This window comes from Symsagittifera roscoffensis, chromosome 7, assembly GCF_963678635.1.
Source record: "Symsagittifera roscoffensis chromosome 7, txSymRosc1.1, whole genome shotgun sequence".
Taxonomy (NCBI): domain Eukaryota; kingdom Metazoa; phylum Xenacoelomorpha; order Acoela; family Convolutidae; genus Symsagittifera; species Symsagittifera roscoffensis.
In genome coordinates, this window is record NC_087068.1 from 56,510,595 (window position 1) to 56,526,135 (window position 15,541).

The following is a 15,541-nucleotide window of genomic DNA, read 5'->3' on the forward strand; positions in this document are numbered from 1 at the left end:
CCTTTATAATATTTCTTTTTGATATACTTGAATCTTTTCTAATAATCCTAATCATTTTTTGTAACATTTTTTTAATTTTCTACACTATACTCGAACTATTCCTCCAACTTTCCAAAACCCTTGATTATATCCACAGGTACGATTTATACAACTTGTCTAAATGATACGAACAATTTTCAGTAGAACTGATATTTTTTTATTGTTTGTAATTTTCATAACATTTTTATCATCCCTCATTTTGACAATATGCAAATGTATAAAGAAAGCAATCATCACATTTGCCCTAGCAACAATTTTTCTAATTATTTTTTTGGAAGAATATTATAATAAACATAAACCTTCCCACTAAAGTAACAATTCAAAAATCCATCAAAAATTGCTACCCAACAGTCACAGAATCAGTCTTCACCGACATCATCCCAAGATAACCCAACACCACCTTCAACTACTCAAAATCCTCAAACATCTACACGAATTTCTTTTCAAGACAATCCATACACTTTTGAAGAACGACATGCTCGTTTATCAGAACCACTAGAACCAGTTCAACGACAAGCACCTCTAAGCGAACCAACATATAACCTATACCCAACACTACCACAAGAACTAAGTAGAATAAGAAATCCTAGTCAAAACCAAAATACAGTCGAAATAAATAGACAAATTATACATCCTCGACGAAACAGAAATTTTCAAACTCCCCGAGTTCATTTTGATATACCTCAATCCCCATCACAAAACACTCCAGAAAACCCCATTGGTATATTACCAGAAACCCCTACGCTTCTTTCACAACGTAGCACCTCAAGCCTACCATCAGATTACTTAGGTTCAACACCAACATCTGAACAAATACGTGAAAATCCCTTTAACCCCCCAAACCAGGCATCACGACTACCATATTGGACAACACATTCATTTACACAAGGTGAATTAAATTTAGTCAATAATCCAATAGATATTTCTACGGATACAACAACATCCTCATCACTACCAGAAACATTATCACTACCATCAACACCATCAATAAGCCAGATTTCACCACCACCTTTTAACTTAAATTTTCCAAATAAACTCGACGCCAGATATCGAGAACAATCATCAATAAATATTCCTTTAAGACTAGATTGGAATACATTTACAGCACCTCCACCATTATTTGGACAACATCAAGAAAGTAACCGCCTTCATAACTGGGCACTTAATAGATTACAATATCGCCAAGATATTCACAACGATATCCGTGATCACAATATTCAAATACTCCAACAAAACAGTTTACAATTAAAGTTTGAAATCACAGTTAAGTTAAACAATATTACCCAACATCCCTACCCATTAAACCCACCTAACATAACAGCTCAATCACTACCACCACCGTTTATAACTACTGAAGTAATATACAAATACGACAGATATACCAAAAACACAATTGGCTACATTACATTTTATAATCCATACTCAGGATTATCATACACATGTATATTCTAAAATTATTAATTTTTCTCCAACTCCTTTTTCTAGTAATCTCAAATCAAAACATAAACCCTTCCCCTCGTACAGGACCACAAGATTTATTAGTAACACATTACGATTGTGAAGAAAATGAACAAAAAACACTACATAAATATGCAATAAATCAAGTATCACAACGTGAAACAGAACCACAAGCTATAGAAACCACAAATGTAATAGCAACACTCTATTCAAAAGCCCGAGCAACAACAGTTACAGGTTATAAATTCACAGCAACATTTTCCGAAAAGAAAGTACATTGTTCACAAGTCTCGAACGGAAACAAAAACCGACTTGACCATGAATCATTCTATCAGAGTAATATAGAACGTCTTTTACATCTCAATCCCGACGATTGTAAAAATGAATTACTTAGACTAAACATCACACAAAATAAAAACTCCGAAAGAAAGTTAGTTAACTTTCAAGTTTTTTCAGACTCTGTACATCAATCACAACTTGAAAGACACCAAGGACATATAAAACTAGATGAAAAACACCTATATAACGGCTCACACGGACGATTAACCTATGACCTACACGATAAACATTGGATACCACACATTGGTATAAATAACCCATCAAACTGCAAAGCAGACACAAAAAATAAAGGATACCAAGAAATAATGTTTTTCGATTGGAAAATACAACTCGAAAAAATACAACTAACACGAGATTTATCAGATAATACAATGATCTATCAAGGAATCCGATTACCTTGTAAAAATGATCAAGGTTATTGCGACCCTACAACGAGAACACAAGCAACAATTGTTTGGTTCCCCGAAGATACATGTACAACATTTCAAGTAGCAAGAATACACGCTCGTATGATAAAATTTCACGAAAAATACTTTATACAATCAATTCCATATGAACAAGTACATCCATCACGAAAACAAAGTACTAATTTTAGAAACATACACAATATAGAAAATAAATTGACACGTTTTCAAATATATCAAGAAACAGAACTTGCATGTAAATACAGGAATCCACTTCACAGAACACAATACTCTGAAATATTAGTTGAATACGAAAAAGGATTCGACATGACCACTGGAAAAATAAAACTTGACCCATATGCCACAGGTCATCCTCCAAACGAAGGAACATCCTATATACCAGTTAATTTTGAAAAAAGCAACGGACAACCTGGTGGACATCTAAAACCCCATCACACCAGAAGCACACGCTTACAAGAATTATCACTAATGAATACTACATATTTCGGTAATATCCACTATGATATTCATTTAGATATGAAACTAGATTATACAATTAGCCGAATTTTTCAAGAAATGTCAGTCTCCGAATTAGAAACACTACACCAACTATGCGAATTAGAACGAACACAAATATTACAATCACTTGCACTAGCAGTATTAAAAATACCCTATGCAGGATACTTATTATCTGGAAATAGATCAAACTTTTTAGACTATGAAGGAAACATCTTATGGTTTTATACTTGTACTAAAAAAGTATCACCACTATACGTTTTTGAAGATAAACGATGTTATAAAAGAATCCCTATCTTTTATAAGAATAAAGTACATATCGTGGATACACTTTCACGAAGAACCTATTTCTGGGATACCGCAGTCCCATGTGGATCAGAAAACAGCCACAATGTAGTACAACTAAACCCTGATGAAAATAAATATTATCTTCTCACTCCATATCCCACATTAATGCAATCACTCAAAAAATTTTCACCAGAAAGCATTCGCGCTATTGCTCGAAACCCAAATATAGACTTACAATCAATAGGAATCTATTCAAAATCAGATATTCAACATCACATTAGAACACAACAATTCCAAGAATTATTAACACAAATGGACACTATACAAAGACAATCAATAGACCAAAATTTACGCAAACTTGCGGAAACCGCAGGATTTGCCGATATCTACACGCAAGACTATAGCGGATATTTTAAAGACATTAAAGATTATATATATCTAAACGGTGAAAAATACCGTCCCCAAGATATATCACCAATTAACATTTTTAGCTTTGTTACACTCAAAAATGAGATCCTCGATTTTCTAGGATGGCCCTACTACATCTTAGAAAAATTGACTATTTTATACGCAATGTTTAACTTTATTGGATTTCTTTTCTCACTTTTAAAAGGAATCTACAACACATGTGCTATACAAACACAAGTAAACAGACAAGCAAGCGTAGCACGCATACTCTTTGCAGGATTTTTTGGAATCTTTTCTACATCTATAAACAAAATTCTTTTAGACGCACAAATAAAAGAATATAACACAAAAATAGCAACACGACAAAATACATACGACGAAGAACATAACAATGTAGACATAACGCCAACGGCACCACAATTACCACCCCTACCAAATAACCATCCACTATCCCTAGTCCCACGAAATTTTCGAAATTTAGCCATCACACATAATCCAAATTTTCGACTCACCACATCACAAAGTCCCATCCAACATATAATGACACACCAGTCACAAGATCATAATACTTATGAACAAATTATTGAACAACCCCATACCACCGCTTTTCAGTCTCAAAATAATCATTTTTTTAGCCCACGATGAGCCGCCAACTTGGATCACTACACCGATCAAATTCCCACCCAACCAATCTTACCTCTCCAATCCCAATAATACCAATTTTTGCTTTTCCGCCACCCGATTTTCCATCTAGTAATGTAACATCAGGCATGAATTCCGACACTAATTCACACATCTCAGTTTTATATTCCATCTCACAACTCAATAACCCGAATATTGAAACCCCCGATGAATTTGCCGACTCAGAACCATCCCCATCCAATAATTTTCATAACTCTTCAAATTTTTCTCAACCCCCTTTTCAACCCATATTATCCAATAACCCTGACCCAATCACTTCCACACCCTCTTATGCTTCCCAAGTTACCCCAATCTACTCCTCATTTCATTCTGACCAATCATCTCATTCTCCAGACACCCCCCGAATCTCCCCAGAGCTAGATAATTTTATTACCCTTCAACAACAACCCTACCACCTCCATACCCCAACAATAAACCAAATCTCCTCCACAATAAATTCATCCAACCCCCCTACCCCTACACCCTCTTCAAATTATACTGAATCATTAGCACCATCATCCACATCAACTGAATCTTCACTCAACACTAATAGAGCTTACCGCACTTTTAAAAGAAAGTTCCCCAACCATCCTTTCCCAGCAAAACCAGGAACAGCCCGTGAATACATCAACCACCCCAAACATACTAACACAAAAGAATTTTTAGCCATCACCTTACCCTCATTCCCACAATACACCTTAAACACCCCCCACGACACTAACGAAACACGCAACTTTGTAGATGAATACGTTTTAATGCCCACTCTCTCTTGGACCTCATATTATCATTTTACTAACCCTCTTTGCTTACCTTTATCTAACACTCACATCGATATAGAGCGAAATACGGACATGCTATATCGACTCACTACACCACTAACCGCTAGACAATTTACTTACGTTGGATATAAAAAATCACTAAAAACACACACTGCACCTAGAGCTAACGAATATACACTCGAATACTATGATCACAACATCATCAGAGCTAACCAAGATCAATTCTTAGACGACGATCGCTTCGCTAATCCACAAATTACCGAGAAATTTTTCATCAAGACACCATATATATTTACACTAAACATCTTCGACCGAAAGTTTGATCACATTATTTCAGAAGCACTAACAGACACACAAGCATACGAAAGTTTTAAAGAACGCTTCCAAATATTTTCACTAACCTTTCATTTCCTTGCACCACACGAAAGAGATTTACACTGCTCACACGATATTATGTTGCGCACTAAACAAACCCACACATATAGTTATTATCGCTTCATCCAAAATCACTTTGACCTACACACACCCTCTAGACAACCACACCATCGTTTTCAATTCATTAATTCCAAATACACTTCACCATTTTTCCTAAATTTCACATATTGCATTAAAGATACTAACCTTCATGGTATTCTTCGCAATTATGATCCCATAACCCAAATGTACATCTTCTGTCCCATCACCAAGACCTTCAACGCCGAAGAATCCCGACCCTTCCTTATCCCGCACGAGTTTGTACAACCTATAGAAATCCCAATTTTAGAATTCATCCACAACACTAAATTCAATCACAAATTATATAATCTAATCCAAAACACACCTTATGAGTTTGCAGTTGGCACTGAAGAACTAACCACTATTAAGGCACTTCAATTGCTTTGGCCACTGCTTCAAACTAAAAATATCATCCGCATCTTAGCTAAACTACTAACAAATTCCGATCTCATCCACGACATCTTCCCCCACGGTTTTTTCCCCGACGACTAACAGGTAAGTATGAATTAAATGAATATTACTAACTAATTAAAATATTAAAAAACTCACCATACTTTATCCATGTTTTCTTTAGATTTTTAGCCTTCATCCGACAATTACCTACAAAAACCACAAAAGACAAATAAAAATCGCAAATTTCATCAAACAGATTTCAAAAATTCTATTAATCTCTTACACTTATAAATTTATAAATTTAATACCAATGCAGTAAATTCATTTCTAAAATTTTCCCCACAAGCAGTAAATCTAATTATGATGAAAATTTGTAACTTAAAATTCCCCCATAACTAGCAGTAAATTTCCAAATTCTATGCAGTAAATTAATAAAATGCAAATGCAGTACTAACCTTTTGATATTCTCATTCATTCGCACAGAAATTCTATCCACACTCACACAGCTCGCCCACGAAGAATTGTTTAAAATAATGAATTTCAGTTTCAAGTTTTCACACTCAACAACTCTAACATATAATAACATGTTTCAAACCTTCCTTTAACCCGGTTGGAAAGGAATCATATACTAAACAAAACTAACCAACGCAGCTTACTAAATACCACAAATCATAGAATAACAGCATGACTAAGAAAAGGAAACCAACGGTACCCAAACCGGATTAACCCAGTTTAAAACTGGATAATTTATTCTTTTGAAGACTATTATAAAGTCTAAGAAAGAAATAATAAAACACAAAAAAGTCGAAAGACAAACCCATACCACGAACAATTTGCTTTTTGGAAAAAGGACATAACCAACAAGACATAAGAAAAACCACAACAAACCCAACATAAAACGTTGTCACATAACAGGACCCCTCATAAAAACCGCATGAAATCATACTCCCACTCCTGGCCTAACCCACCAGGAAGGACGTCCTGAGCATGCTCTATAGCCGGCCTAACCCACCGCGCTACATCCACGCTTTGTGACCACACCTCTATTTTTAATAAGAGCTACTCAAGGGTGAGTAACTCTTCAAAATAACCGAACTAAAACAAAAAGCTTTTGTGAAAACAACTAACTAAAATCATAATTAAAAAATATTAAACTAATAAATGTTTTATAAAATGTAAATTACATTATGCAATACATAGATCAGAATATAACACCAAGGACGAACATCTAAAGACAAAACGACCCCACTACACTCGAGAGAGAATGGCCAACCACAATCGATATGCCACTCACAATCACAGCTCAAAGGATTTAGAGTACGACTTGACTTCGCAGAAAAGGACTTCATTGAACTAGACCAATGACCACCTCGATGTTCAAGTATACGTACAGATCCGAGTAACCAGGCATCCCCTCCACGCACAATCTCCACGCCATTCCCAAACTAGATCAGACACAAAAGAAGTTCTCCACGCAGAACAGAAAAACCTGACATAGCCAACCATTCTGAAATCAGATTTGAGTTTGTTGCAAAGACTTAGTCGTTGTCACTAGAAGACACAACGTCTTATGTCTCTAACTCCAGCTTCCTGGAACTTCTTTAACAAAGAGGAAACGGAAGAAAATGATGTTCGCCAAAAACCAACGTCCATCATCCATCCTTCGAATCGCAGAAGAACTATTCTAAAAAACTCTGTAAAACCCGGATGGGTGGAACCTGATCTAAACTACATTTTATGATTGGATAAATTAGATATTTTACCAATGTAAAGTATTTAATATTAACCAATCATGATCCATCTAACTAACAACCCACTTATTTGTAAGTGCTGAAGTTACTTGTAATTTCAGCACCAGAGAGATTTGAATTTAACTTAGAAATTAGTTGGACTCTCCCGAGCACTTCAGCAGCCGCAATAAACCAGTATACCCTAGATCTATTGAGCCTAGCAGAGACTAGTTAAACAACCTGAGACTAGATAGTATAAGAGTAAGATTAGGATCGGTATTAGACTAAGAAGTTGCACGAATCTATCCGGCCGAAAATAAGATAGCGTGACGAGCAGACGGTGTACCCTATCCGAAATTACTCTATGAGTTATACACTCCAGTCCTAACTCAGTTTTACAAAAAAAGCCTAAATGTTTTTAAAATTACATGTCTTGAAAAATCTTCCATCAAGTTTTGTGAAATTAAATCTGTATTGAGATTTAAATTTTTTTCTTTCAAAACGCTGATTTCAGATTACGTTTTTTCTAAGATTTTAATGGAGAACTAAGTGCTTCGAAAACGTAATGATGAGGCCATTAAAAAAGATTCATCAGAATGGATTATTCATAAGGGATTCATAACTTTATGAAAGCTATCTGATCTTATTTTAAGTCCCAGCTGTCTTCAATTTCGTTGATTATCTAAATCTATTGTTTGTTGTGAAGCGCCATTCCGCATCTGCGTAAAGAAAATAATATAGAAGACGTTAAGAAAAAACTAAGCTCTAATTTAAACAAACTTAAACTATATAGAATTAGATTATTTGAACTTATCGTATGTTTTTGAATCACTTTATTTCCCATAAAAAATCAAGAAAAAAATGGGAAAAAAAATAAAAAGAAAAGTTCTAAGTTTGGTCGAAGGAAAAAATGAAAGTCGTGAATATTGTAAATAGTGGAACACGAATATGGGATCTTTCAAAAAGGCCAGGGTTTCGAATCCCTGCGAGGGAAGAAGACTCACCCTAATTCCGCTTCTATCATCTTTTTTTTCGTAGCCCGGCGTCTTTTTTCAGAAAAAAAAAACAAATTTAATGAAAATTAAATTTTATCGCTGTTACATTAAACTATCTAGCAAATGATGGTGCAAAATTTTTATACTGTTTTTGGTTAGACACATTATTAACTGAGCAGTTAAGACTGCTTTTATGATCACATTTACGTTGAGCTTGTTAAATTTTATTAAATCTTTGTTATTCTTTTATAACAAAATAATCGCCTGGAATGTCTGTAGAACAGCAACAAAGAAAGGTTTTGATAAATGTTGGTAAACTAAAATCAATTGAAAACCTTCAAACGAAAACAAAAACCTTCACATGGAGTTTTTTTAGCGGATTCCTTTTTTCCATTCTCTTCTGTAAAGACCTTTTATTCGATCTATTATAACCGATTTAATTCCTTCTCATACTAAAATTGTTATTTCAAATTTCACTTGCCGAGTTTTAATTTGCCAAAAATTGAATTTTATCAATCATTACTGTCGTCAGTCCAAAAAACCGGAAAAGAGCGAAAACTTCTATAAAAAGGGCGAACTCGAAATGACCCTTTATCAAATTTCTAAGAGTTCCTGATATGATTTTCGAACCAAATACAGTTTTTTAAGAATATCTGTAATTTAAACTTCTCCTTTTTAGCTTTCATATTAACTTGTTATAAAAAATCATGGCAACGAAAAGAAGTAACTTTGTTTTTGTTGTTATTATTGCAATGGTCGTTCTGATTTTATGGCCGATGAAGCTTAAAAAACAAGAACTTTTCCCCGTTTTTACCAAAAGAATCAATGCAAACAGTAGTCCGGCTGAAAAACCGTCGGCTAATTTTCTTGAACGGCTGTATCAAGTCGATTGGGAGAAAGCAACTACAAGTTCCGGTGTAAATTTCTTCACGCCATACCTGGTCAAAGAGCCGATGACATCGATTGACGAAACTTGCAAAGCAGATAAATTGCCTCCGATTGACGAAAAATTATGCAGGGGCGAATTTAACAAAAACGTATTTAATGGTTCATTGAGGTCTAAACCTGTTGGCAAAATTATTCACTCGATTAAATTCAGTTTCGATATTGACGTCCTAGAGATCCATTTAAACGAATTATTCGATGTTGTTGATTATTTTGTGATTGTTGAGTCAATTTTAGGACACAGAGACCACACTAAGAAAACTTTGCTCTGGGAACTGATTAAAGATCAGCCAAGGTTTAAAAAATTTGAACGGAAGATAATTCATTTCGTACTCGATGACGCAGATTTGTCGTCAAAATTACCCGATCCCGGCTTATTTGGGTACGAAAGGCTAGAAGAACAATATCGCTGGTTGAAACTAAAAAAATGGCTGACTTTCCGAAGTTTACCGGGCGATACTTTAATTGGGTTTGGCGACGGTGATGAAATAACTTCCAGACATTTGATTCATAGAATGCGTCATTGTGACCTGCAAACTGAAGTTTTTGATATCGGAATCTGGTTCACATACGGGGAGGTTAACTCTGCTTTCAAAACTGATTATCCAATTAAAAAGTTGCCTTTTACTTTCGCTGGTGCATCATTTTGGACCTTCAAAGCAGCTAACACAGCTTCAACTTACCCGTCATATAGAAGAGGTCTCAAAGGAGGCGGGGCCCTTTTAGGCGGGCAACATTTAACTCATTATAACTATCTGCCATTTTTACTAACCAAAGCGATAACTATTACCGACGGGGAGAATTTTCCAACTGTGCGTCAAAAGTTGAAACAAATCAGCAAGTTTTCACGTGAGCCGCAAAAAGCGCACGACGAGATTCTACGATTGTTAGATTCGTTTATGAAATCGGTTTCCAAGTCACGTTTCATTGGAGTCGATAAATTGATTAAAATGGAACCAATTTACAAAGAAGTTGTTCAAATGCCCTGGTTTCTTAAATGTAACAAAAATAGATTTCCTTCTTGGTTCGGAAAGTATGACCCCAGACTTGTTTAAACGACTTTGAATCAATTTATAATCAAAATATGTGATAAAAGTATAAACCCCAATGAAAATGTTACTACGTGAGGTTTCCTAAAATTTGCCATTAATTATGATTGGGAAATAATTCATTCCCTGAAAATGGAGGTTTGAGACGATAATACAAAGAACTTGTATCAGGGTAGAGCGATGAATTTTCTGTATGAAACTGTGATAAACAGTATCGTACGCTTTTCTTGAATAACAAAAGTGGGATCTACTTAACAATCTCCACTCCTTTCAAGAAAGGGAGGGAGATTCTTAAGTAGGTCAAAGTGGTCGATTTTGCAACCAATCAGAATGCAGCAAAATTATAATTTTCAATAGAAAGTTCAGTGCTAATTTACTTTACTTATTAATAGGGGTGGAGATTCTTAAGAAGGTACCATAGGCAGATTAAACCACCAACACTCAGTAAAGGTTGCTTTATTCAATAAAAGCAGTTGATACCATTGAGCACAAGTTTCTCCTGAACAAACGTTATTGCAATGATTATGGTATATAAGAACCAGCATATGATATTTTAGTTTCATACTTAATAGATTATCAACAGCATGTATGGAGCAAAGGGTTCAATTATAGGACAACTACTTCTCATTTTATTTTTTAAATGATGTAGCAAAACTTTTAAAATTCAGTCTGAAAAATCCTTTTTTAATAAAAAATTGTGAAATTGCATTTAAAACCAGAAAAATGGTTGGACGGAAGCAAACTGACTTTAAAATGAGATAAAACAAGACAGATACGTTTAAGAAACGGAGCGAACAAACCAACTATTCAAAAATTATATAAATCTAAAAATAAAATTTTTCCAAAAATACGTTAACTAGGTCTGTATTTCGATTTTCAAAATTGGAAATCAAAAATACGTTGAAAATGTCTTTATATAATTAATTGTCACTGTGGAATCATATATCAATTGGGCGAGGTACTAAGTAAACAACAAGTGAATTATTTTTTCCCAACATACCTTAAATCTGTTATTCAATATAACGTATAAGTATAAAATTCGAGGTCCCAATCCAACCTATAACTGATCTTATCTTGAGCAGATTGACTATTGAGTAGAGTCCTTATCTAGAAGAATGAATTAAATCTCAATCGTTTTTTTGTGGAAATTTTTTAAAAAATGTTAATAAAAACAGCTTCAACTTTTCAATTCTTTATGTGAAATTGTTCGCGGTGATATTCAGGAAGAGAACATTAAATTTTAAATTCCATAATACTTGAAACAAAATATGAATTTGTGATCAACACTGAAAAACACTAAGCTCTAAATTGTCCTCTCCATTTCTACATGAATTTGCGTAGAGTTTTTTTTCGAAATTTTTTTTTCAATAGGACAAAACATGAAATAAAATAGCCTCAACAAAATTTTTTAGAGATTGTAGTTAAAATAAGTCATGAGCTATCATGATTAACATTATAAATTTTTTCACTGTACCAGTTTTTTCCATGGTGTCATTCTCATTAAATTTTACAAAACAAATTTTTCATCTCAAAAGTTTCAATTATTGAGAATCGTACAAAATCAGAAATCTGAAACCCGTCAAAATTTTTCTAATGAAAACCTCTCCGATTAGGCTATTTCAAGCTGATTATTTATGAATGTACAACTAAGCTAGAAACAATTAATCAAGATTATTGATACATAAACAAATCTGGTAACAGGCAAAAAAAAAATTTTTTAAATAGTTTTAAAAAAGTTTGGTAGTTTTTAACTGTTTTAAGATCTTCGTCAGACCAAAATCAATACAATTCAAACTGTAGCTGATAGCTTTTGGTTTAGTTTGATGCACTTATTTTTTTCGGGTGGATTGATTTAACGTGTTGATAGGATACCGGAGTTTATGGGCAGAACTTTGATACCAAAAAAGTCAAATTAGCAAATGATAGACTCCATATAGTTTTACAAAGAATAATATGCAATAATTTCTTTCCATAAGGCTAAATCGGGTCGGAACAATATATAATCTCGCGTGATGTTCGGTCAACTTTATAACCGCTGGCCTTGATTTGGATTTTGTATGAAAAAAAATCTCAAAAAGCTGTCTCAGAGTCAAGAAACCTGGTCTGAATGTTTTCGATTTTCAAATTAAATGGTACGAAATTTGCAAATGACAGAAAGAGAAACTGTACTATCAATTGAATCAGTTTTTCAACACAATTCAATATCTTGTTTACTCTTGTTCACTAAAAGTTACCATAAAAAAGTGAAACTAAATATTTAACAAAATTAACGAAGCGGCTAGTTTGCATTTTTTCTTCAATTTTTCTCATGTTTGGTTTTTTGATATTATTAATTGTAGTGGGAACCTTTTGTGCTGCTTGCATAGCAACAGAGGAGCTTGCATAAGAACAATGCATTGATGTTACTAGTGCTCTTTAAGGTGTCTAAAAAAATTTTAAACTTATTTTTCCTGGTATTTGTTTGTCTGAAGCAATGCTGGGTAACAAGCGATTTTATCAAGTATATTTACACCTTATTTGTACAAACTATCTTTCGCAATTCAATTTTTCAATGATTTGAACTGGAATAATTTTGGTACATTATGCGCGGAAAATGCGCAAAATTCTTATAGAAAGCTGAGAACTTAGGGTCAATTAACAATATCTAATCGACCAATTTGAAAATATTTGAGCCCTCGTAATTTCACAAAAACATTTTTAAATCAAAATAATTTTCCTCAATTTGAACTCAAGTTAACAACTTGTTTCAGATTTTAAGCAAAATCCCCTCTAAGCAACTGTAAATAAAATCTCAAAGTGGTGTTGTAAGAAAATGATTTCACAGCAAAATTATTCGGTTATTGTTTTAAAATCGCAAAAAATTGTACAAAAAACATGGCTACAAAATGGGGTTTGTTTTAAGAGATATATTTCCTCGCCGTACTAGTTTTTTGTTTGGTCGAAGATTCGCATTATAGACAAGTTGTTCTTTAGATGGTTAGATGATGCCAAACCAGTGGATTTGAAGTCCAAATTAACAGCAATTAAATCGAATCGCTCACATTTCTGCCTTGACTTACCGTATTTTTAATTGTTTGAAGTAGAAAAAAAATCCAATTTTCGGCGGAAGATTTAGGATCAGAGTTGTTTTTACACACGCAATTTTTGCCTGTTTACCTTGCCGTTTTTTTAAACAATATTTTCTGCTACCATGCGAAACGTTTTGATGTCTAAAGCTGAAATTTAAAAAAAACTCACCAGCGACCATTAGTTGTAAAGTTATAGCTGTATTAATTTGGGAAAAATTTGAGCTCTCTAATTTCAATTGGAAAAACTAATTATTAATTCGCTGAATAAACAAGGATAGCAGGTTGCTGTGCAAGTAGCTCAAAATGTTCCGACATTATCCATAAAAAACTTTAAAAAAAAACTCTTTTTAAAGTTTTTTCAAAATAAAGTCGTTGTTCGCATGATGTGAAAAGTGTACAAATGAATAGAAAATTAGCGAATCACGCATAATTGATGTAATATGTCCAATAAAAAAATTATTAACCGGCAAAAGTGAAAAAAATAGTTTACAAAAAAGTTTTTTTTTCAAAATTCTATTTTTAACAATAATTTTAAAACGTTTTTGGAATTTTTTTTTGCCTAGTTGGCCCTTAATTAAGCTAAATATTTACCCAGTAAGCGCTAAATAGTGTTTGTTTCAGTCAAATTAAGTTTTCTTTGTCTAAAATTTCCAGGTAACGAACTTACTCCATCGCTCCACTCGCTCGAAATTAGACTGAAACCTAAAAACTTCCTACCGGTTTTTCTCGACACTGGACGACCCTCGACAATTTTTTTTTGCTTTAGCTCAGCTGAAAGTAGTTAATTGTAGTATGCAAACAATTTTGAACCTGATTTTGAAACCTTGCTGTCTACTTTTTCAGAATTGAAGTTTTGAAAAAAGTTTAAAACTTCTAAGTAGTCGGGTCTAAATTTCTTGACGACTTATTCAAAACCAACTTCAATTTTATTTGATTTAGAAGCATTAGTGGTTTCAATGTTTGTCAATCTTTGAAAAACTATAAATTTGAGTGCTTCATCAAAAATAGAACTTAGATCAATATCAATACTCAATGTCTGTGAACTGATGTAGTTTTTGGAGGAAAATTTCTAGTCTTAAGCAGAATAAAATTTTGAAAAAATTTTGAAAAGGTTATGGTTGTTTTTTCAATCAAACCGAGCTTCACACGGCTTTCATGCATTCAAGCACAATGCATTATAATCAAAACTCAACGTTGCTTTTGCACATTACTACCCCCCCCCCCCCCCCCCCCGCATTTACCACTCCCTCCGTTTACAACTCCCAGCTTACACCTCACTATTAACACCCCCTTTCCCCGTGTACACTCCCCTATGTTTACAACCCTCTCGCGCTTTAACCCGGGGTTGGGTTTTATGGGTAAATAGTAAATGCAGGCAGGGGGAAAATTGAACAAATAGGGGAAGGGGTAGGGTTAACGCGTTTTTGGCCTACCGACACTATAAATTTTTCTGAAAGCGCCTGCAGCGCCAATATAAACTTATTTTGAGGTGCTAAAATCACGTTTTTTGTCTAAATTTTCCAAAAAGTGTCCAAAACCGGCATTTTGACCTTTAAAAAAAATGCTAAAAAAGGTCAACAAACTTTCAAAACAAAATTTTGAAAAAGAAAATCATCGAGAAAAACATCCTAGATCTGCCCCTGAAAGGTCTAAAATATATAAATTCAAACACTTAAGTAATGAGTCTTCTTACTACAGTAATGAGAACATTTGAAGACAAAAACAACCTACTTATATGAAATAAATAAATTAAATCATGTCTTCTGCCAAACAATAGTTTCATCGGAGGCGGATGTCGGTTTTATTCGAAGGCGGTATGAATTTCATTTTTTTTTGAAAAATTTGTTTATCTTTTCTCAGGTAGATAACATTGACTTTACAAAATCTCAAGATACACTGAACAGCAAAACTCATATTGCCTTTTCGTTTGAAGCTCCTCGCGCCCTTACTCCCT